This window comes from Tachypleus tridentatus, chromosome 4 (assembly GCF_004210375.1).
Source record: "Tachypleus tridentatus isolate NWPU-2018 chromosome 4, ASM421037v1, whole genome shotgun sequence".
NCBI lineage: Eukaryota > Metazoa > Arthropoda > Merostomata > Xiphosura > Limulidae > Tachypleus > Tachypleus tridentatus.
This window is the reverse complement of record NC_134828.1, coordinates 7,697,874-7,725,293: the sequence shown is the minus strand read 5'-3', so window position 1 is coordinate 7,725,293 and position 27,420 is coordinate 7,697,874. Positions and strand designations below refer to the sequence as shown.

Sequence of the window (27,420 nt, the reverse complement as noted above, 5' to 3'; positions counted from 1 at the left end):
TATTATTTTATATGTGGGTGTAACAGTAAGAAGGAAACTGATGGAAATAAACTATTACCATAAATGTTATCTTACTTTCTCTGCTAAACAAGAGTCTGAGTTGTCTATAGTTGTTGAAGAGGAAATTGGTCATTCCATATTTTGAAACAGTTGTGCAAAATATCATGACATTAGGTAGCTTTAAGGCTAAAAAGTGGTTTTGGTGTACAGTTTAAAAATGACATTTAGAAGCGTTTTATTTGATCCAAATAAGATAATATATTCGTTAGGATATTTTCATATCTCTCAGGATTAAATACATAAATTACTGTAGAATAGTAAGTAAATTACACTTCATGGCAACGTGGCTTTTATTGTGATTTTATGGTTAATCATAATGTATTTTTGTTGTTAAACTTCCTGATCAGAAACCATTATGGCTCTGAACTAGTTTAAGCGTTTATAACACATTAGTGTGTATTTATTTCAACATAGATTATTTACGATTATTATATATTTTTACATCAAGTATATTTCAAGTAAGTATCCCCTCTGGGTTCTAAAGAGAAGCTTTAGTGTGTTTTAATAAAATGTGTTTTCCTAATATTTTCTTTTACTTGGAGCAACAATGTCGAAACAAAACTTCGGGTGATTGATTATCAGGGGTTTGATTCCTACTGAACCAGTAACTTCAAGGGTGTTAGCCTTACAGAACAGTTACTTTCATTCGTTCTTGAGTACATTGAACCATAACACCAGTTTTCTAAGAAACTATACAAAAAAACAACAAAAATAGAAAATCACAATAAAAACATTATCACGTGGCATTAATGTTCACTAATCTACAAGAAGAAATTCTACTTCATAGAAAATATTCAGCGAGAAACTAAAGATGGTACGAAGACGTAACCTAGTACAATATGAGGTAAGGATATGGATGGGAGCAGGTGAATAGTGGGTTACGTGAATGTTTGAGAAAATAACCATACGGTTCAAGAAATATAGCCTTGAGCCACAAAGTAAAGATTTTAAAGTGGAAAATAAATGTAATGTTAAAAAAATGAAAGCTCTATGGTCATAGACAAGGGCCACGTTAAGCAATCACATAACTAACTTCCTCCTTCGTGTATGGCTCGGTTCATTCTTTTAAATATATTTTAAAATTGCTAAACTCTTGGTATTTTTATGCTAATTAACTTTGATAACAAAGACAAAACAATTTTCTGGAGACCACATTAGACGTATTCACACAAACCAACGATTCAAAGATTTTTTATAGAAAACTTCTAACAGAAATCAAAACGCTTAAGCAAATACAATACAAATTAACATTTTAAGAGCTTAACTTTGTTTGCTCTATTACAATTTCCGCTCTTTGCGCACTCACTTGATAACCAAGAAAACTACCAATCTATAATCCGCTATACCTAAGACGTTATGAGTGATAAGCGTTATTAAAATATGAGAAGCAAAAAGCAGACTCACGCAGTAAGTCCCTTGAGTAGACCATGTGCTAAAGTCAACACACTTTACTGAAAACCTGCTTCCTTTGTCATTGAAATCAGAAAGTTTGGTGTGGAATAATGTGATGAAGAGTTTTATTGTGTGCTAAATTCGGGTAAAATTTAGAAAAAAAAATCGCCCCCTTCTTTTACGAATTAAACAGAATTTATTCAAAATGTAATTTCAGACACATAAAGAGAAGCCTGAGATAAGTGGAACTCGAAGTATCACTAAATATAGAATTCTACGTTAGAACAGGTTATGTTTATTTCTATCATATACGCATGAGTATATTTTTACACTCACTGCACATTTTTAACACAGTAAGAACGGGATGAATCAGCCTTTGTGTACAGAGATATACACATTTTTGTTAAAACGTGCAGTGATCAATACGACATTTTTAAATTTGGTAAATCTTAAGAAATATGTAGTTGTTTTTAAATGAAGAGTTATTTTCGCACGACAGCGACTGGTATAATGTTTCAAAGTTTGGTGAATAAAAGTACCAGCCATCTCACAGTTAAATATAACTCATTTATAACCTGTCATGAAAGTTAAGTAAATTAGGTGGTTCTTCGTTACAGATTTATTTTGTAGTTTTTCTTTACTTTGTTAATTTGTCTTTAATGGACATTTCAGCATATGTGATATAAATATATCCATACTTCGTAATCTCTAAAACGTCAAAATTAAAACGAAATTTCTTTTTTTTATCTCAAGTGGACAAAAAACACCTAAATTGTTTTAAAGCAAAGTGAGCAAAGCACTGGACTGCCTACTGCGTCCTCCACGGGCAATCGAACCCCTGAGTAAGTCCGTACATTTACGGTTGCTCTATCGAGGGACTCAATTATTTGAAAAGGCGCGATTATCGTTTTGTTAAACAAACACCAGGGAGCATATATGAAGATCATTAACATGTTGGATCAAAGGGGATACAAGATATAATCACAATTCCAACATGATATTTTCGTAAAAAAAAAGAGTGTGTGTTTTCTTATAGCAATGCCACCCCGGGTTATCTGATGAGTCCACCGAGGGGAATGGATTCCCTGATTTCAGCATTGTACATCCGTGGACTTACCGCTGTACCAGCGGGTGAAGAAGAAAAAAGAATGAAGTTATTTTTGTTGTGAATAGCACGATAAAATAAAACATTAACACTGTTTCTAGAATTGTAACTACGAACCAAAGGGAACTATAAATATAACGAAAGAAATGTACATTGTTCATGTAAACATACTGTAAACTTAAGTACCTAATAAATTAGATCAAAATAAAATTTTAGTAATAGTTTTGCATACAAAAATATTAAGAACAAACTAAAAAACAAACTTTTACCAATTGTTGATTAATATAATATTTGTATAGGGGGAATTAATTAGTAAGACTGTTCATCCTTTGAAGATAAGTCATTCGTTTACCTTCGAAATGTTCCACACAAAGACGAAATTCACTCTAACGGAAACGATGTTCCTTTCCATCAGCCTTCAATCCGACCTATGTTGAATACAACACTGAATTATCACTAAGAAAAAGAGATGCGTTAAAAGGAACGACAGCTATAAAAATTTAAATTACACAGCGTCATCCAGCGATTTGATTAAAGTTTTAATGACTTAGCCATTTATGCACTTAATTGATACTGTAGGCCTAATTAACTAATTTCGTACAATGTACTTAGAACATGAACTAACTTTGAAACGCAAGAAAACAAAGGGACCTTTGGTGAATAAGCACAAATTTCTAAATTAATATATTTTCTTTAATAATTGAATTAGTTTAACGTAAGGCTACACAAAGGCCTGGCATGGCCAAGCGCGTAAGGCGTGCGACTCGTAATCCGAGGGTCGCGGGTTCGTGCCCGCGTCGCGCCACAACATGCTCTCCCTCCCAGCCGTGGGGGCGTTATAATGTGACAGTCAGTCCCACTATTCGTTGGTAAAAGAGTAGCCCAAGAGTCGGCGGTGGGTGATGATGACGAGCTGCCTTCCCTCTAGTCTTACACTACTAAATTAAGGACGGCTCGGTGCAGTGGGTTAACAACCTACTCACTTAAATACTTGTTGAAGAATCCGCAAGCGATTGCGGCCCTATGTTCCTTGATGGAATATAATGGTGATAACTAACTAACTAACTAAGGCTACACAAAGGTAGCTACTTTTTATTCTGAGCTGATAGACTAGAGGAAGGCAACTAGTCACTAGTACCAGCACCTACCGCCAACTTTTGAGTTACTCTTATCTAATCAGATAGCTGGATTTGATAGTTACTATTTTAACCTCCGACGTAAAAATGCGAATCGCGATTTTGTTTTACAGCGACAGGACGTGATCTCACAAATTTTCAGATTCATATAGTAAAGAACTGGGAATATTATGTTTTAAACTGTTCAACAATTACGTTCTAATATGAAGGTCCGGCATGGCCAGGTGGTTGAGGCACTTGACTCGCAATAAGAGGGTCTCGGGTTCAAATCCCCTTCGTACCAAACATGCTCGCCATTTCAACCGTGGAGGCGTTATAATGTAACAATCAATTCAACTATTCGCTGATAAGAGAGTAGTCCAACGGATGGCGGTGAGTGATGATGACTAGGTGCTTTCCCTCTACTCTTACACTGCTAAATTGGGAACGGCTAGTACGGATAGCCCTCGTGTAGTTACGCAAAATTCAAAATATAAGGCAGATCTTCTTACATAAAATAAATTCAGTTGTTTAAACTAACGTCCAATGTTAATAAATTGTATTTATGTTTTAAAATTCCGTTTTTATATTAACATTTTAAATTAGATTTATATTTTACTGAATAATATATTCTAACTTTCACGCGAAATAATAGTGTACAGAGGTCGACAATATCTGTCTGTCATCATCATGTGCAACCAACGATAAAACTTATAGTTTAGCATAACAATGCAAGATCGTATGCAAAACTGTTAGAGCAGGGTGGCGACAGTAACGATACGTCACAGCACGCTTCTTAATTCAACGATTCGGCAGTCAGTGAGCGTATGGAACATGAAATTCACTTATTTTTCTTGATACCTGTTCTACTAATTCCACTTAAATTAGTGAGAAATATTCGCCCTTTTAGCCTGGGGACGTTATAATGTGACGGTCAATCCAACTATTCGTTGGTAAAAGAGTAGCCCCAGAGTAGGCAGTGAGTGGTGATGACTAGCTGCCTTCCCTCTAGTCTAGCGCAGATAGCCCTCGAGTAGCTTTACGCGAAATTCAAAACAAATAAAATTATATGAATGCTAACACAGTGTCAGACTATTGTTTTGTTACATGAAAACATAGTTTCAATATGTTGGTAGGAACCTTGTTCTGAATTTCTGAATAAAACGGTACAGTTATAGCTGTTAAATCAAAGTAATAACAATGATTAATTTTGTTAACATTTCAATATATATATTTGACAATGTCACTGAAATTTTAAATGCCTAGGGCTATGATAGTTTCCTTGAGTGTGTCTAACTACTAGGTAGTTAGGCCAGATATGGTCATGTGGATAGGGCGCTCGACTCGCAATCTGAACGTTGCGGGTTCAAATCCCCGTCACACCAAACATGCTCGTCCTTTCAGCCGTGGGGGGGCGTTATAACGTTACGGTTAATCCCATTATTTATTGGTAAAAGAGTAGCTCAAGAGTTGGTGGTCGGCATTGATGACTAGCTGCCTTCAGTCTAGTCTTACACTGCTAATTTATGGACGGCTAGTGCAGATAGCCCTCGTGTAGCTTTGCGCGAAAATCAAAAATCAAACTGAAAATAATTTTTCAGACTAAGCTTAAATAATAGGGACGTAGTTGGGGGAACGTACTTTGAAAATAACATTTTAAAACTTGATTCAACATAAAAAAAATATTATAAAATAGGAATAATTTTAGTCAAATTTCCAATTAAAAAACAAAATTATTGAATTCTTTATTAGACATAGATCTAACATGAGTAGATTCTAATATGTAGACGTCAAGAATGAAGTGATCTTGACAAATACCTTTTCCTTTCTTCGGTTTCCATTGGTCATGTCTGAATGAACGAAGTCACTTTCTAGGCAATCCAAGATTTGAAGACCACGAATGATCAACTCTCTTAGGCCATCCAGGCCACACAACAAGTCGTCTGAGGCACTTATAAGTTTTTATATTTATTATATTTATAAATAAAACAGAAAGCACGATAAGATGGATAAAGAAAATCAACATCTTGATATCTGACTATAACACCGTCCCTTGTTATATAGATTCTTTATGTATAACACCGCCCTTTGTTCTTTATGTAAATATAAACCTTACCATAAGAATAACTTTACATTATTAACTTACCCATTTTTATGAACATCGTGTAACACAGAAAGCCAACCCGTGTGTGGGCGTTGACCCCAAGTGTATCAACGGTAAGTTCACGGACTTACAACGCTAAAATCCAGGGTTCGACCTAACACGGTCAGTAAAACGCGGAGAGCTCAAAGTGTAGCTTTGTATCAACAATGGAAGCGTTGTCACATTAAAATGTTCTATATCTTGCAGTATATTTTATGTAAAATTTTGGTAATAAGTAATTTGAACATGACTCTATATTTTACTTTGTCAGTTCTTCTAAAGAAGTGGAAATTGATAATAAATGGTAACCGTGTTAGACTGTTGTATGATTTCACCAACTGTGCTACTGGGTACGTAAGAGACTTGTCGAGTTATCCAACAGGCTCACGTCCAGTTTTGGGTGTTATAATAGATCGGTCAGTAAACCCAAATTACATTTTTCAAAAAAAAAAGGAGAAAAGAAGTTATACATGAATAGTTACTCTAAACTGTCTTTCTTTATATCCTAATGTTAAAGAAATTCATTAAAAATATAATTATAAAAATGTTTTTCATGGATTTCAAAACAAAAATGTTGCTTGTGATATGTGTACCACTCTAAACGTTCCACTAACAAGTTTAACAAACTTTTAAATAAAAACTACATCTCCCAGAGTACATCTTCCGTTACTAGGCAATTCTACACAATGAAATGTTTCCCATTAGGCATCATTGACTTAATATCTCCCCATCCGCAGATCCCAAGCATTCCATATTAAGTACGCAATCCTTAAAAATATATCTGCAAAACCAAACTATCATTGGACATTTTTCTGATCCATCCATTCTGGTTGTGGAAAGTGCCTTGGTTAAACAACTACACTTTGATACGGGCATCACAACAGACCAATCACTTGCTACAGGATGTTGCTACTTTTAAATAGTAAGTAATAGTTTGATTTCTCAGTTTCATCGCATTACAAAACATAGCTTCTGCAATCTGACAGTGTAGAACCAGATAACGTTTTGATTTTAGCAGTTCGTATCTCTTGAATAAGGTGTATCTACAGTGAACATTGGTCATCTCTGTCATTCTGATTTACTAAAAACAAAGGTTAACAGAAACGTGAAGAATCCGCGCTTCTTCAGAGTTCCTGTCTTCCTTTCACTTTTTATTGTAAAATAAAGCTTCTGTCTCAAAAGCACATATGTATGACACTCTTTTGCTTATTAAGTCTCAGATTCCTGGAGTCGCCACTCCTTCCCAGCCATTATAACTATTGGTCGATCATCAATAATTGACTATTTTCGACCATCTTTAAATGTCCAACACTGAAAGTAAACAGAACTTCGTCTGCACGCGCTGTAAAGTAACCAGTCATAATCACACAGATATTCCCAGATGCGTAAGTCTTTAGGTTTACTTGTTACATTTTGGTACGAAATTATTCAAGAACTATCTGCGTTAGGACTTCCTAAGTTTGAAGTGATAGACTAGCAGGTGTGTTTTTTTTTCTTATAGCAAAGCCACATCGAGCTGTTTGCTGTGTCCACCGAGGGGAATCGAGCCCCTGATTTTAGCGTTGTAAATCCGAAGAATTACCGCTGTTCCAGCGGGGAACAGACTAGAGGGAGAGCAGCTAGTTAACACCATCTCTTGGGTTTTTCTTCACTGATGAATAGTGGGATTGATTGTAACTATTATAATGACCCTTAAGGACGAGTATATTAAGTTGCGGAATACAAAGGGGCGACCCACAAATTACGAGCCGAGAGCTTTAACCACCAGGACATGACTAGTTTTAGCTCTCGTTCATCATTATCTTAATGGTTTGAACGAATTTCATTACAACACGGTACATAAACATTCTTTATCTATACACATATGTACTCTTTAATATCCTTTCGTGTACCATTTAGGAAAACGTTGATTTTGTTTTTTGATTAGATGTTATGCAAGCAATGCAAAAAAAATAATTCTTAGATTTTAAAAGGTGTACAAAGTAAAAAGTGAAAGTGGACACAATAACATACAAGATTAGACAAAACTCAATATACAGTAGCGCAGTTGTAATCTGTGTAATCTCTTGGCCACCCCATGTGTATTTTTAATATTAATTAATACCACATGCAAAATCAGTTCAGAGGATTTTATTCAAGTTATTACACTTTCGACGTGCGTTTAACATTTAAAAACAAATATATTAGTTACTTTGAAATGAAATTACGGTACAGGATATCACCATGTGTCAGCTACCATTTATTTTATGTGCAAACTTTTGACATTTTTTATGTTTATTTCGGTTCACTTCGGACACGGAAAGATATCTAGCATATAAACATATCTAACACTTTCCGTGAATCTGTTTCATTAATGGACAGTTAACCACATTTTCTTGCAGAAAGATAATCATGATATCCCAGTGTAGAAAGCTCACTTCACTGTGAGGGAACCTGGTAATGGTCCAGAACTGCTACGACTTTGTACTTGAATTGCAGTGGATGAATATTAAACATGCAATAAATATTTCTCAATCATCTCGGGTTATTGTATTATTATATTACAATATTGTATTAGTGCTTAAAACCAGGATCTCCCACTTTATAACTTAAGGATTAACTTCAACTTAACTTTGGGCAGATATAACGTGAATTTTCTAATAACTTTAACTTTGATTTCCATTTGGACCGCCATGGTCAGGTAAGTTAAGGCGTTCGACTCGTAATCTGAGAATCGTGGATTCGAATCCCCGTCACATCAAACATTCTCGCCCTTTCAGCCGTGAGGGCGTTATAATTTGAAGTTCTATCCCACTATTCGTTGATAAAAGAGTAGCCCAAGAGTTGGCGGTGAGTGGTGATGAGTAGCTGCCTTCCCTCTAGTCTCACACTGCTAAATTAGGGACGGCTAGCGCAGGTAGCCTTCGGATAGCTTTGTGTGAAATTCAAAACAAAATTTGATTTCCATTTTATATTTTGCTCTAATTCGTCAGAAGACCTTTTTCACACTTTCATTCTATTATTAGGGTTTGTTTCTACCTTGGATCACACTAGACTGGTGGGAAAGAGCTCACTAATATGATTTCTTTCTCTCGCTAATCCTACACACAAATTACAGATATGTGTTTTAATATAACGTATTACTCTGTTTATTAGTATTAAATATATTATACTCTTTTGTTTTGTTTTGCTTGTTTCCCGATGAGACAGCAATAAGCCTATGAATTTACGACGCTAAAAGCCGGGAGTTTCATTCCTCTGTGTTTGTGTGTTTATATATGAATCGTTGTTGACTTTATACATTAAAATCTACATTAGTAAAGCTATATGTAGTGAATTTGTTACGTGACAGCTGTTGTTACACTATCTATGCATGTAAATGTGATATGTTTACTAACTGTACTTTGAATGGAATTTAACAAAATTGCACTGTATTACACCTGTATTACACCCAAAAATAAAGTGTCCGCAATACGATTTGCTAAGAACAGGGATAGCGATAAGTAAGTCTTCAGATTTACAACGCTAAAATCAGGGTTTGAGTCCCGTCGGTGGACACAGCACATAATCCGATTTGGCTTCGCTATAAGAAAAACACACATTAAGAACAGTTATAGTATGTAACTAAAGAGACCAACATTCCCAGACGAAAGTAACATGCCTCTCGCAATGTAATCTCAACATGGCGGAGTAACTGTCAGAAACAAAAACAACAGGCAAGCCTGCTTTTTTTGCGAGCTCTGCCGTACAGTAAACGATTGGAATTGTCATCTCATTTGCACATGATATAAATGACTAGATCAGAGACATCTATGGTTCGTACCTTATTTTATTAATTTATTGGAACATGATTTGAGTAGTTTTTTATCTTAGGGTTAGCAAAGATTAAGAAATAAGCTATAAGCGTTAAAAACGTCTCATAATAAAGCGAAAATCACTGGTAATACTTCAAACAATCAAACCTTTCATTAACTGTCATTATTGACTGTCATTATTAACTGTCATTATTGACTGTCATTATTAACTGTCATTATTGACTGTCAGTTTTTATGAAGAGCTTAAAGCCGAAAGCGTGAAGCATTTTAAGCAGTATCACGTCTCGTACCTCGGGCTCTTGGTTCACATTAACAACTAGGTTACACCCAGCATATAGTTAATGTTACAAAGTCAAAACACGCCAGTATTATGCTTTCCCCATTCTAGGGGACCAAAAACATATGAATCAAATATTTTATTAGATAGATGTTCTTATAGGTAGAAACCAAAGTTTTTTGTTGTAATTTTTTTTTTATTGAAAGTAAGTTAAAGTCTTTGTACAATATGTTAATATAAGTATATAAACCCTTTTATTTTATCTTATTGTCATAGCACAGACCGGTTTGAATAAAAAAAAATAAAAAAAATTTCTAATTGGATCCAGATAAAGGAAGTATGTCTCGGTCTTATTACAACAAAGTAAAGTTTTTTGTACAAGGTTTTATTAAAATAAAAAAGCTTCCCTTCCAACTTTAACACTGACGGATTTGAATAATATATTGTGTTCTAATTGGACTCCAATGGAAAAAAGCAAACACAGTCTCCCTCTGATCTCTATCCGTTATATTTACTTCTCTTGCGCATGCTCTGTTTACAAAGAGATGGGTCGATTTCTTAGCGCTAATCTAGAAGATTTGTTCGTGGAATGTAAAAGTAACTTTGTATTCAGCTGAGCTACAGATACAGTTCTACTCTTGATACCAGCATGTAATTATGTAGATGGCGTATTATTTTCAATAAGTAAGATTTAACTTTAGTCTTAGACTGATTTCTCACTCGTCTTGCTGTCTTTGTTGTGTATATATATAAAGCATTAGAAACACAAAAAATATACATAAAACAAGAAAAACATTGAGAACATACATTATAAAAAACATGATGAGGAAATGTTTACAGCCCCCTCCAGTGGCTCAGCGATAAGTAAAAAGGCTTATAACACTAAAGACCGGGTTTCGACATCCGTAGTGGGCACAACACAAATAAACCCCTGTGTAACTTTATTATTAACAAAAAACAAAGAAAATCTTACAACATTGTAATGATATTGAAGTTTAACAGATGACAATTTATTAGCATAGACAGCATGGCACGACCACGTTAAACAGACAATAGTTTATTAAGATAGCCGACATGATACGACCACGTTAAACAGACAATAGTTTATTAAGAGAGCCAAAATGATACGACCACATTAAACAGACAATAGTTTATTAAGATAATCAGCATGACATGACTGCATTTAACAGACAGTAGTTTGTATGTAAAACTACATGACAAAACCAGTTTATTAAGATAGCCAACATGACACGACCAGTATAAACAGGCGGTAGTTTATTAAGGTAACCAGCATGACACGACTACATTAAACAGACAATAGTTTATTAAGATAGCCAGCATGGCACGACCACGTTAAACAGACAATAGTTTATTAACATAGACAGCATGACACGATCACATTAAACAGACAGTAGTTTATAAATAACACTAATGACAGAACCAGTTTATAGATAACACTACATGACAGAACCAGTTTATAAATAACACTAATGACAGAACCAGTTTATAAGTAACACTACATAACAGAACTAGTTTAAAAGAACTCGTACAATAATAGAAATTATTACAACAAGGTTGTAGCTTTCGTTAATAAACGGCTTGTTTGTTTTGAATTTTACAGAAAGTTACATGAGGGCTATCTGCGCTAGCCATTCCTAATTTAGCACTGTAAAACTAGAGGGAAGGCAGCTAGTCATCACCATCCACTACCAACTCTTGAACTACTCTTTTACTGACGAATAGTGGTATTGACTGTAACATTATAACACCCCCACGGCTGAAAAGGCGAGCATGTTTGGTGCGACGGGGATGCAAACCCGCGACCCTCAGATTACGAGTCGCACGCCTTAACCCACCTGTCCTATGAAATGCCAGGCAATTTTATAGGACGTTCAGTTACGGAACTAGATCTATATAGGTGAAGCACATACTGTTCTTCTTGGGCCATGTGTATATTGTTTAACTGTCTCCAAACTAATTATCTGCTAATTCAAGTTTATTAATAGGTTTACTTGAAGCTTCTTGTAAACTCACAGTATTTTTTTACACGTTATGATTTAATTAATTTTATAGAGAATCAAGTGTTTTTCTTCTATGGTACTGTTTAATGTTACAGAAAGTTACACGTTTTTTTCTTAGAACCCGATTTTATTTTTATACATTAAATTATTAAATAAAATATTTTGTTGTATTTTATGATAATTTCATTGTGTGTGTTAAACGCTTGTGTTACTGTTTAAAAATATTTGTTTTCGAGTTGGTTTCAAAGAGCACCGAGTAATCATCATTCTGAACACAAGCTGTTTATTACTGTCATTCTCTTATCTTTATAAAATATGAAAACTGTAAACTATTGAGCCTTAGCAGAGAAACAGTGTTTAGTTAAGGATCACTGAGATATTTATCTGTCTTATAATTTAAATTATATTGACACATGATAAGAAGGTAGGATTTGTAAATCCAATGAGGACATAATGTGGAACTTAGAAACGTAACAAAAATGTTGTCGCAGTCGTCGTGTCAGGCCTAACAACTGAGAGAAATATCTATCGAATATTTTAGGTGCCACCAGATTTGAAACGACAAAAATCAATACATTTTGCAAGCCTTCTGTAAACGAGATTTCTGCTGTAGTGACCTGATATGACCAGCATCAAAATAGCCTTTTTTTTTATCAACTTTCAAGTACTTCATTTATTTAGTTTACTTTTTGTAGCTGTAAAACTTACATTTTTAGTGACGTCACGTTTCTATTGCCTTAGAACTATACATTTTTTTTTCTTATCTCTGTGAAAATCCTTGAAAAAAAAACCCAGTTCTTCAACTATCTAGACAGCGGCACAGTCCTCAAAGAAGGTTATGTTCTAAGTGGAACACGTAAAAGTAGCGTGTATGGATGAAAAAACAAAACAAGAAGAAACCAACGTTCAAATGAACGTAAGTGTTGTACTTCTGTGACAAGTTAGTGTTTCATTGGTGTCCTTCTGTCACTGTTCTTTCTTCTTCCAGCGCTGATCGTGTAAAACAACACTTGGACAGAGAATAGATAGACTTATATTTAGCTGCTCTTCATAATAGCTTGTGACTATATTTGGTCTTAAATACTAAGATAAAATAAATTGGTAAAAGTAAAAGGAATAGTTCCATGTTAATCAAACACTTTAATTAAGTCTTACAAGACCACAACTCAATGTTGATAGAACCGAAAAAAAATCTCTCTATAGCACCACGTGTTCATATAGACCTGTTGCACGTTTGCAACATATTTTTGCAAATCGCTATTGGATAGTTAATCCTAATAGAAAAAAAAACAACACATTTTTTTTGAGTGACAGCGCAGCTCATATTTAAAATTATATCCGTATAAACAAATAAAACAGTACAATAGATATACTTGAAAACACGAGAATGTCTGTATTATGACAGAATTGTTTTCATATGGAGACTTAAAGATCTCAACTAAGAGTCATACGGTGTGTTTTAAAATAATTTTTCATATTATTTTATTATACATTCATTTACTTAGATGCACTTTAAGTAGAATAATTTTAATTTAAAAATATATTATTTAGTTGGTATAAAGTATAGCCATCTAATATATTATTTAGTTGGTATAAAGTACAGCCATCTAATATATTATTTAGTTGGTATAAAGTATAGCCATCTAATATATTATTTAGTTGGTATAAAGTATAGCCATCTAATATATTATTTAGTTGGTATAAAGTACAGCCATCTAATATATTATTTAGTTGGTATAAAGTACAGCCATCTAATATATTATTTAGTTGGTATAAAGTACAGCCATCTAATATATTATTTAGTTGGTATAAAAAGTACATCCATCTAATATATTATTTAGTTGGTATAAAGTACAGCCATCTAATATATTATTTAGTTGGTATAAAGTACAGCCATCTAATATATTATTTAGTTGGTATAAAGTATAGCCATCTAATATATTATTTAGTTGGTATAAAGTATAGCCATCTAATATATTATTTAGTTGGTATAAAGTACAGCCATCTAATATATTATTTAGTTGGTATAAAGTACAGCCATCTAATATATTATTTAGTTGGTATAAAGTACAGCCATCTAATATATTATTTAGTTGGTATAAAGTACAGCCATCTAATATATTATTTAGTTGGTATAAAGTATAGCCATCTAATATATTATTTAGTTGGTATAAAGTACAGCCATCTAATATATTATTTAGTTGGTATAAAGTACAGCCATCTAATATATTATTTAGTTGGTATAAAGTATAGCCATCTAATATATTATTTAGTTGGTATAAAGTGTAGCCATCTAATATATTATTTAGTTGGTATAAAGTACAGCCATCTAATATATTATTTAGTTGGTATAAAGTACAGCCATCTAATATATTATTTAGTTGGTATAAAGTACAGCCATCTAATATATTATTTAGTTGGTATAAAGTACAGCCATCTAATATATTATTTAGTTGGTATAAAGTACAGCCATCTAATATATTATTTAGTTGGTATAAAGTACAGCCATCTAATATATTATTTAGTTGGTATAAAGTGTAGCCATCTAATATATTATTTAGTTGGTATAAAAGTACAGCCATCTAATATATTATTTAGTTGGTATAAAGTATAGCCATCTAATATATTATTTAGTTGGTATAAAGTACAGCCATCTAATATATTATTTAGTTGGTATAAAGTATAGCCATCTAATATATTATTTAGTTGGTATAAAGTACAGCCATCTAATATATTATTTAGTTGGTATAAAGTACAGCCATCTAATATATTATTTAGTTGGTATAAAGTATAGCCATCTAATATATTATTTAGTTGGTATAAAGTACAGCCATCTAATATATTATTTAGTTGGTATAAAGTACAGCCATCTAATATATTATTTAGTTGGTATAAAGTACAGCCATCTAATATATTATTTAGTTGGTATAAAGTACAGCCATCTAATATATTATTTAGTTGGTATAAAGTATAGCCATCTAATATATTATTTAGTTGGTATAAAGTACAGCCATCTAATATATTATTTAGTTGGTATAAAGTATAGCCATCTAATATATTATTTAGTTGGTATAAAGTACAGCCATCTAATATATTATTTAGTTGGTATAAAGTACAGCCATCTAATATATTATTTAGTTGGTATAAAGTACAGCCATCTAATATATTATTTAGTTGGTATAAAGTGTAGCCATCTAATATATTATTTAGTTGGTATAAAGTATAGCCATCTAATATATTATTTAGTTGGTATAAAGTACAGCCATCTAATATATTATTTAGTTGGTATAAAGTACAGCCATCTAATATATTATTTAGTTGGTATAAAGTACAGCCATCTAATATATTATTTAGTTGGTATAAAGTACAGCCATCTAATATATTATTTAGTTGGTATAAAGTACAGCCATCTAATATATTATTTAGTTGGTATAAAGTACAGCCATCTAATATATTATTTAGTTGGTATAAAGTACAGCCATCTAATATATTATTTAGTTGGTATAAAGTACAGCCATCTAATATATTATTTAGTTGGTATAAAGTACAGCCATCTAATATATTATTTAGTTGGTATAAAGTACAGCCATCTAATATATTATTTAGTTGGTATAAAGTACAGCCATCTAATATATTATTTAGTTGGTATAAAGTATAGCCATCTAATATATTATTTAGTTGGTATAAAGTACAGCCATCTAATATATTATTTAGTTGGTATAAAGTACAGCCATCTAATATATTATTTAGTTGGTATAAAGTACAGCCATCTAATATATTATTTAGTTGGTATAAAGTGTAGCCATCTAATATATTATTTAGTTGGTATAAAGTACAGCCATCTAATATATTATTTAGTTGGTATAAAGTACAGCCATCTAATATATTATTTAGTTGGTATAAAGTACAGCCATCTAATATATTATTTAGTTGGTATAAAGTATAGCCATCTAATATATTATTTAGTTGGTATAAAGTACAGCCATCTAATATATTATTTAGTTGGTATAAAGTACAGCCATCTAATATATTATTTAGTTGGTATAAAGTACAGCCATCTAATATATTATTTAGTTGGTATAAAGTACAGCCATCTAATATATTATTTAGTTGGTATAAAGTACAGCCATCTAATATATTATTTAGTTGGTATAAAGTACAGCCATCTAATATATTATTTAGTTGGTATAAAGTACAGCCATCTAATATATTATTTAGTTGGTATAAAGTACAGCCATCTAATATATTATTTAGTTGGTATAAAGTACAGCCATCTAATATATTATTTAGTTGGTATAAAGTACAGCCATCTAATATATTATTTAGTTGGTATAAAGTACAGCCATCTAATATATTATTTAGTTGGTATAAAGTACAGCCATCTAATATATTATTTAGTTGGTATAAAGTACAGCCATCTAATATATTATTTAGTTGGTATAAAGTATAGCCATCTAATATATTATTTAGTTGGTATAAAGTACAGCCATCTAATATATTATTTAGTTGGTATAAAGTACAGCCATCTAATATATTATTTAGTTGGTATAAAGTACAGCCATCTAATATATTATTTAGTTGGTATAAAGTATAGCCATCTAATATATTATTTAGTTGGTATAAAGTACAGCCATCTAATATATTATTTAGTTGGTATAAAGTACAGCCATCTAATATATTATTTAGTTGGTATAAAGTACAGCCATCTAATATATTATTTAGTTGGTATAAAGTACAGCCATCTAATATATTATTTAGTTGGTATAAAGTACAGCCATCTAATATATTATTTAGTTGGTATAAAGTACAGCCATCTAATATATTATTTAGTTGGTATAAAGTATAGCCATCTAATATATTATTTAGTTGGTATAAAGTATAGCCATCTAATATATTATTTAGTTGGTATAAAGTACAGCCATCTAATATATTATTTAGTTGGTATAAAGTACAGCCATCTAATATATTATTTAGTTGGTATAAAGTACAGCCATCTAATATATTATTTAGTTGGTATAAAGTACAGCCATCTAATATATTATTTAGTTGGTATAAAGTACAGCCATCTAATATATTATTTAGTTGGTATAAAGTACAGCCATCTAATATATTATTTAGTTGGTATAAAGTACAGCCATCTAATATATTATTTAGTTGGTATAAAGTACAGCCATCTAATATATTATTTAGTTGGTATAAAGTATAGCCATCTAATATATTATTTAGTTGGTATAAAGTACAGCCATCTAATATATTATTTAGTTGGTATAAAGTACAGCCATCTAATATATTATTTAGTTGGTATAAAGTACAGCCATCTAATATATTATTTAGTTGGTATAAAGTACAGCCATCTAATATATTATTTAGTTGGTATAAAGTACAGCCATCTAATATATTATTTAGTTGGTATAAAGTACAGCCATCTAATATATTATTTAGTTGGTATAAAGTATAGCCATCTAATATATTATTTAGTTGGTATAAAGTATAGCCATCTAATATATTATTTAGTTGGTATAAAGTATAGCCATCTAATATATTATTTAGTTGGTATAAAGTACAGCCATCTAATATATTATTTAGTTGGTATAAAGTACAGCCATCTAATATATTATTTAGTTGGTATAAAGTATAGCCATCTAATATATTATTTAGTTGGTATAAAGTACAGCCATCTAATATATTATTTAGTTGGTATAAAGTACAGCCATCTAATATATTATTTAGTTGGTATAAAGTACAGCCATCTAATATATTATTTAGTTGGTATAAAGTACAGCCATCTAATATATTATTTAGTTGGTATAAAGTACAGCCATCTAATATATTATTTAGTTGGTATAAAGTACAGCCATCTAATATATTATTTAGTTGGTATAAAGTACAGCCATCTAATATATTATTTAGTTGGTATAAAGTACAGCCATCTAATATATTATTTAGTTGGTATAAAGTACAGCCATCTAATATATTATTTAGTTGGTATAAAGTACAGCCATCTAATATATTATTTAGTTGGTATAAAGTACAGCCATCTAATATATTATTTAGTTGGTATAAAGTACAGCCATCTAATATATTATTTAGTTGGTATAAAGTACAGCCATCTAATATATTATTTAGTTGGTATAAAGTACAGCCATCTAATATATTATTTAGTTGGTATAAAGTACAGCCATCTAATATATTATTTAGTTGGTATAAAGTACAGCCATCTAATATATTATTTAGTTGGTATAAAGTACAGCCATCTAATATATTATTTAGTTGGTATAAAGTACAGCCATCTAATATATTATTTAGTTGGTATAAAGTACAGCCATCTAATATATTATTTAGTTGGTATAAAGTACAGCCATCTAATATATTATTTAGTTGGTATAAAGTACAGCCATCTAATATATTATTTAGTTGGTATAAAGTACAGCCATCTAATATATTATTTAGTTGGTATAAAGTACAGCCATCTAATATATTATTTAGTTGGTATAAAGTACAGCCATCTAATATATTATTTAGTTGGTATAAAGTATAGCCATCTAATATATTATTTAGTTGGTATAAAGTACAGCCATCTAATATATTATTTAGTTGGTATAAAGTACAGCCATCTAATATATTATTTAGTTGGTATAAAGTATAGCCATCTAATATATTATTTAGTTGGTATAAAGTACAGCCATCTAATATATTATTTAGTTGGTATAAAGTACAGCCATCTAATATATTATTTAGTTGGTATAAAGTACAGCCATCTAATATATTATTTAGTTGGTATAAAGTACAGCCATCTAATATATTATTTAGTTGGTATAAAGTACAGCCATCTAATATATTATTTAGTTGGTATAAAGTATAGCCATCTAATATATTATTTAGTTGGTATAAAGTACAGCCATCTAATATATTATTTAGTTGGTATAAAGTACAGCCATCTAATATATTATTTAGTTGGTATAAAGTACAGCCATCTAATATATTATTTAGTTGGTATAAAGTACAGCCATCTAATATATTATTTAGTTGGTATAAAGTACAGCCATCTAATATATTATTTAGTTGGTATAAAGTATAGCCATCTAATATATTATTTAGTTGGTATAAAGTACAGCCATCTAATATATTATTTAGTTGGTATAAAGTATAGCCATCTAATATATTATTTAGTTGGTATAAAGTACAGCCATCTAATATATTATTTAGTTGGTATAAAGTACAGCCATCTAATATATTATTTAGTTGGTATAAAGTACAGCCATCTAATATATTATTTAGTTGGTATAAAGTACAGCCATCTAATATATTATTTAGTTGGTATAAAGTACAGCCATCTAATATATTATTTAGTTGGTATAAAGTACAGCCATCTAATATATTATTTAGTTGGTATAAAGTACAGCCATCTAATATATTATTTAGTTGGTATAAAGTACAGCCATCTAATATATTATTTAGTTGGTATAAAGTACAGCCATCTAATATATTATTTAGTTGGTATAAAGTACAGCCATCTAATATATTATTTAGTTGGTATAAAGTACAGCCATCTAATATATTATTTAGTTGGTATAAAGTATAGCCATCTAATATATTATTTAGTTGGTATAAAGTGTAGCCATCTAATATATTATTTAGTTGGTATAAAGTACAGCCATCTAATATATTATTTAGTTGGTATAAAGTACAGCCATCTAATATATTATTTAGTTGGTATAAAGTATAGCCATCTAATATATTATTTAGTTGGTATAAAGTACAGCCATCTAATATATTATTTAGTTGGTATAAAGTACAGCCATCTAATATATTATTTAGTTGGTATAAAGTACAGCCATCTAATATATTATTTAGTTGGTATAAAGTACAGCCATCTAATATATTATTTAGTTGGTATAAAGTACAGCCATCTAATATATTATTTAGTTGGTATAAAGTATAGCCATCTAATATATTATTTAGTTGGTATAAAGTATAGCCATCTAATATATTATTTAGTTGGTATAAAGTACAGCCATCTAATATATTATTTAGTTGGTATAAAGTACAGCCATCTAATATATTATTTAGTTGGTATAAAGTATAGCCATCTAATATATTATTTAGTTGGTATAAAGTACAGCCATCTAATATATTATTTAGTTGGTATAAAGTACAGCCATCTAATATATTATTTAGTTGGTATAAAGTACAGCCATCTAATATATTATTTAGTTGGTATAAAGTATAAAGTAGCCATCTAATATATTATTTAGTTGGTATAAAGTATAGCCATCTAATATATTATTTAGTTGGTATAAAGTACAGCCATCTAATATATTATTTAGTTGGTATAAAGTACAGCCATCTAATATATTATTTAGTTGGTATAAAGTACAGCCATCTAATATATTATTTAGTTGGTATAAAGTACAGCCATCTAATATATTATTTAGTTGGTATAAAGTACAGCCATCTAATATATTATTTAGTTGGTATAAAGTATAGCCATCTAATATATTATTTAGTTGGTATAAAGTACAGCCATCTAATATATTATTTAGTTGGTATAAAGTACAGCCATCTAATATATTATTTAGTTGGTATAAAGTACAGCCATCTAATATATTATTTAGTTTGGTATAGCCATCTAATATATTATTTAGTTGGTATAAAGTACAGCCATCTAATATATTATTTAGTTGGTATAAAGTACAGCCATCTAATATATTATTTAGTTGGTATAAAGTACAGCCATCTAATATATTATTTAGTTGGTATAAAGTACAGCCATCTAATATATTATTTAGTTGGTATAAAGTACAGCCATCTAATATATTATTTAGTTGGTATAAAGTACAGCCATCTAATATATTATTTAGTTGGTATAAAGTACAGCCATCTAATATATTATTTAGTTGGTATAAAGTACAGCCATCTAATATATTATTTAGTTGGTATAAAGTACAGCCATCTAATATATTATTTAGTTGGTATAAAGTACAGCCATCTAATATATTATTTAGTTGGTATAAAGTACAGCCATCTAATATATTATTTAGTTGGTATAAAGTATAGCCATCTAATATATTATTTAGTTGGTATAAAGTACAGCCATCTAATATATTATTTAGTTGGTATAAAGTACAGCCATCTAATATATTATTTAGTTGGTATAAAGTACAGCCATCTAATATATTATTTTTGGTTAAAGTAGCCATCTAATATATTATTTAGTTGGTATAAAGTAATATATTATTTATTTAGTTGGTATAAAGTACAGCCATCTAATATATTATTTAGTTGGTATAAAGTACAGCCATCTAATATATTATTTAGTTGGTATAAAGTACAGCCATCTAATATATTATTTAGTTGGTATAAAGTACAGCCATCTAATATATTATTTAGTTGGTATAAAGTACAGCCATCTAATATATTATTTAGTTGGTATAAAGTACAGCCATCTAATATATTATTTAGTTGGTATAAAGTACAGCCATCTAATATATTATTTAGTTGGTATAAAGTATAGCCATCTAATATATTATTTAGTTGGTATAAAGTATAGCCATCTAATATATTATTTAGTTGGTATAAAGTACAGCCATCTAATATATTATTTAGTTGGTATAAAGTACAGCCATCTAATATATTATTTAGTTGGTATAAAGTACAGCCATCTAATATATTATTTAGTTGGTATAAAGTATAGCCATCTAATATATTATTTAGTTGGTATAAAGTATAGCCATCTAATATATTATTTAGTTGGTATAAAGTACAGCCATCTAATATATTATTTAGTTGGTATAAAGTACAGCCATCTAATATATTATTTAGTTGGTATAAAGTACAGCCATCTAATATATTATTTAGTTGGTATAAAGTACAGCCATCTAATATATTATTTAGTTGGTATAAAGTACAGCCATCTAATATATTATTTAGTTGGTATAAAGTATAGCCATCTAATATATTATTTAGTTGGTATAAAGTACAGCCATCTAATATATTATTTAGTTGGTATAAAGTACAGCCATCTAATATATTATTTAGTTGGTATAAAGTACAGCCATCTAATATATTATTTAGTTGGTATAAAGTACAGCCATCTAATATATTATTTAGTTGGTATAAAGTATAGCCATCTAATATATTATTTAGTTGGTATAAAGTACAGCCATCTAATATATTATTTAGTTGGTATAAAGTACAGCCATCTAATATATTATTTAGTTGGTATAAAGTACAGCCATCTAATATATTATTTAGTTGGTATAAAGTACAGCCATCTAATATATTATTTAGTTGGTATAAAGTACAGCCATCTAATATATTATTTAGTTGGTATAAAGTACAGCCATCTAATATATTATTTAGTTGGTATAAAGTACAGCCATCTAATATATTATTTAGTTGGTATAAAGTACAGCCATCTAATATATTATTTAGTTGGTATAAAGTACAGCCATCTAATATATTATTTAGTTGGTATAAAGTACAGCCATCTAATATATTATTTAGTTGGTATAAAGTACAGCCATCTAATATATTATTTAGTTGGTATAAAGTACAGCCATCTAATATATTATTTAGTTGGTATAAAGTACAGCCATCTAATATATTATTTAGTTGGTATAAAGTACAGCCATCTAATATATTATTTAGTTGGTATAAAGTACAGCCATCTAATATATTATTTAGTTGGTATAAAGTACAGCCATCTAATATATTATTTAGTTGGTATAAAGTACAGCCATCTAATATATTATTTAGTTGGTATAAAGTATAGCCATCTAATATATTATTTAGTTGGTATAAAGTACAGCCATCTAATATATTATTTAGTTGGTATAAAGTACAGCCATCTAATATATTATTTAGTTGGTATAAAGTACAGCCATCTAATATATTATTTAGTTGGTATAAAGTACAGCCATCTAATATATTATTTAGTTGGTATAAAGTATAGCCATCTAATATATTATTTAGTTGGTATAAAGTACAGCCATCTAATATATTATTTAGTTGGTATAAAGTACAGCCATCTAATATATTATTTAGTTGGTATAAAGTACAGCCATCTAATATATTATTTAGTTGGTATAAAGTATAGCCATCTAATATATTATTTAGTTGGTATAAAGTATAGCCATCTAATATATTATTTAGTTGGTATAAAGTACAGCCATCTAATATATTATTTAGTTGGTATAAAGTACAGCCATCTAATATATTATTTAGTTGGTATAAAGTACAGCCATCTAATATATTATTTAGTTGGTATAAAGTACAGCCATCTAATATATTATTTAGTTGGTATAAAGTACAGCCATCTAATATATTATTTAGTTGGTATAAAGTACAGCCATCTAATATATTATTTAGTTGGTATAAAGTACAGCCATCTAATATATTATTTAGTTGGTATAAAGTACAGCCATCTAATATATTATTTAGTTGGTATAAAGTACAGCCATCTAATATATTATTTAGTTGGTATAAAGTACAGCCATCTAATATATTATTTAGTTGGTATAAAGTACAGCCATCTAATATATTATTTAGTTGGTATAAAGTACAGCCATCTAATATATTATTTAGTTGGTATAAAGTACAGCCATCTAATATATTATTTAGTTGGTATAAAGTACAGCCATCTAATATATTATTTAGTTGGTATAAATACAGCCATCTAATATATTATTTAGTTGGTATAAAGTACAGCCATCTAATATATTATTTAGTTGGTATAAAGTATAGCCATCTAATATATTATTTAGTTGGTATAAAGTATAGCCATCTAATATATTATTTAGTTGGTATAAAGTACAGCCATCTAATATATTATTTAGTTGGTATAAAGTACAGCCATCTAATATATTATTTAGTTGGTATAAAGTACAGCCATCTAATATATTATTTAGTTGGTATAAAGTATAGCCATCTAATATATTATTTAGTTGGTATAAAGTACAGCCATCTAATATATTATTTAGTTGGTATAAAGTACAGCCATCTAATATATTATTTAGTTGGTATAAAGTACAGCCATCTAATATATTATTTAGTTGGTATAAAGTACAGCCATCTAATATATTATTTAGTTGGTATAAAGTATAGCCATCTAATATATTATTTAGTTGGTATAAAGTACAGCCATCTAATATATTATTTAGTTGGTATAAAGTACAGCCATCTAATATATTATTTAGTTGGTATAAAGTACAGCCATCTAATATATTATTTAGTTGGTATAAAGTACAGCCATCTAATATATTATTTAGTTGGTATAAAAGTACAGCCATCTAATATATTATTTAGTTGGTATAAAGTACAGCCATCTAATATATTATTTAGTTGGTATAAAGTACAGCCATCTAATATATTATTTAGTTGGTATAAAGTACAGCCATCTAATATATTATTTAGTTGGTATAAAGTACAGCCATCTAATATATTATTTAGTTGGTATAAAGTACAGCCATCTAATATATTATTTAGTTGGTATAAAGTACAGCCATCTAATATATTATTTAGTTGGTATAAAGTACAGCCATCTAATATATTATTTAGTTGGTATAAAGTACAGCCATCTAATATATTATTTAGTTGGTATAAAGTACAGCCATCTAATATATTATTTAGTTGGTATAAAGTACAGCCATCTAATATATTATTTAGTTGGTATAAAGTACAGCCATCTAATATATTATTTAGTTGGTATAAAGTACAGCCATCTAATATATTATTTAGTTGGTATAAAGTACAGCCATCTAATATATTATTTAGTTGGTATAAAGTACAGCCATCTAATATATTATTTAGTTGGTATAAAGTACAGCCATCTAATATATTATTTAGTTGGTATAAAGTACAGCCATCTAATATATTATTTAGTTGGTATAAAGTACAGCCATCTAATATATTATTTAGTTGGTATAAAGTACAGCCATCTAATATATTATTTAGTTGGTATAAAGTACAGCCATCTAATATATTATTTAGTTGGTATAAAGTACAGCCATCTAATATATTATTTAGTTGGTATAAAGTACAGCCATCTAATATATTATTTAGTTGGTATAAAGTACAGCCATCTAATATATTATTTAGTTGGTATAAAGTACAGCCATCTAATATATTATTTAGTTGGTATAAAGTACAGCCATCTAATATATTATTTAGTTGGTATAAAGTACAGCCATCTAATATATTATTTAGTTGGTATAAAGTACAGCCATCTAATATATTATTTAGTTGGTATAAAGTATAGCCATCTAATATATTATTTAGTTGGTATAAAGTACAGCCATCTAATATATTATTTAGTTGGTATAAAGTACAGCCATCTAATATATTATTTAGTTGGTATAAAGTACAGCCATCTAATATATTATTTAGTTGGTATAAAGTACAGCCATCTAATATATTATTTAGTTGGTATAAAGTACAGCCATCTAATATATTATTTAGTTGGTATAAAGTACAGCCATCTAATATATTATTTAGTTGGTATAAAGTATAGCCATCTAATATATTATTTAGTTGGTATAAAGTACAGCCATCTAATATATTATTTAGTTGGTATAAAGTACAGCCATCTAATATATTATTTAGTTGGTATAAAGTACAGCCATCTAATATATTATTTAGTTGGTATAAAGTACAGCCATCTAATATATTATTTAGTTGGTATAAAGTACAGCCATCTAATATATTATTTAGTTGGTATAAAGTACAGCCATCTAATATATTATTTAGTTGGTATAAAGTACAGCCATCTAATATATTATTTAGTTGGTATAAAGTACAGCCATCTAATATATTATTTAGTTGGTATAAAGTACAGCCATCTAATATATTATTTAGTTGGTATAAAGTACAGCCATCTAATATATTATTTAGTTGGTATAAAGTACAGCCATCTAATATATTATTTAGTTGGTATAAAGTACAGCCATCTAATATATTATTTAGTTGGTATAAAGTACAGCCATCTAATATATTATTTAGTTGGTATAAAGTACAGCCATCTAATATATTATTTAGTTGGTATAAAGTACAGCCATCTAATATATTATTTAGTTGGTATAAAGTACAGCCATCTAATATATTATTTAGTTGGTATAAAGTACAGCCATCTAATATATTATTTAGTTGGTATAAAGTACAGCCATCTAATATATTATTTAGTTGGTATAAAGTACAGCCATCTAATATATTATTTAGTTGGTATAAAGTATAGCCATCTAATATATTATTTAGTTGGTATAAAGTACAGCCATCTAATATATTATTTAGTTGGTATAAAGTACAGCCATCTAATATATTATTTAGTTGGTATAAAGTACAGCCATCTAATATATTATTTAGTTGGTATAAAGTACAGCCATCTAATATATTATTTAGTTGGTATAAAGTACAGCCATCTAATATATTATTTAGTTGGTATAAAGTACAGCCATCTAATATATTATTTAGTTGGTATAAAGTACAGCCATCTAATATATTATTTAGTTGGTATAAAGTACAGCCATCTAATATATTATTTAGTTGGTATAAAGTACAGCCATCTAATATATTATTTAGTTGGTATAAAGTACAGCCATCTAATATATTATTTAGTTGGTATAAAGTACAGCCATCTAATATATTATTTAGTTGGTATAAAGTACAGCCATCTAATATATTATTTAGTTGGTATAAAGTACAGCCATCTAATATATTATTTAGTTGGTATAAAGTACAGCCATCTAATATATTATTTAGTTGGTATAAAGTACAGCCATCTAATATATTATTTAGTTGGTATAAAGTACAGCCATCTAATATATTATTTAGTTGGTATAAAGTACAGCCATCTAATATATTATTTAGTTGGTATAAAGTACAGCCATCTAATATATTATTTAGTTGGTATAAAGTATAGCCATCTAATATATTATTTAGTTGGTATAAAGTACAGCCATCTAATATATTATTTAGTTGGTATAAAGTACAGCCATCTAATATATTATTTAGTTGGTATAAAGTACAGCCATCTAATATATTATTTAGTTGGTATAAAGTACAGCCATCTAATATATTATTTAGTTGGTATAAAGTACAGCCATCTAATATATTATTTAGTTGGTATAAAGTACAGCCATCTAATATATTATTTAGTTGGTATAAAGTACAGCCATCTAATATATTATTTAGTTGGTATAAAGTACAGCCATCTAATATATTATTTAGTTGGTATAAAGTACAGCCATCTAATATATTATTTAGTTGGTATAAAGTACAGCCATCTAATATATTATTTAGTTGGTATAAAGTACAGCCATCTAATATATTATTTAGTTGGTATAAAGTACAGCCATCTAATATATTATTTAGTTGGTATAAAGTACAGCCATCTAATATATTATTTAGTTGGTATAAAGTACAGCCATCTAATATATTATTTAGTTGGTATAAAGTACAGCCATCTAATATATTATTTAGTTGGTATAAAGTATAGCCATCTAATATATTATTTAGTTG

The 27,420-nt window shown here is 29.4% G+C and overlaps 1 long non-coding RNA gene across 2 annotated transcripts in view; it reads right to left on the bottom strand.

The window, feature by feature from the left end:
* Positions 1 to 27,420, bottom strand: part of LOC143248528 (uncharacterized) — a 97,306-nt gene that overhangs the window by 28,594 nt on the left and 41,292 nt on the right. For both annotated transcript variants that reach the window (XR_013027037.1, XR_013027036.1), the window contains exon 2: positions 2,910 to 2,985. This is a non-coding gene — a long non-coding RNA (uncharacterized LOC143248528). The remainder of the gene's footprint in view (positions 1 to 2,909; positions 2,986 to 27,420) is intronic.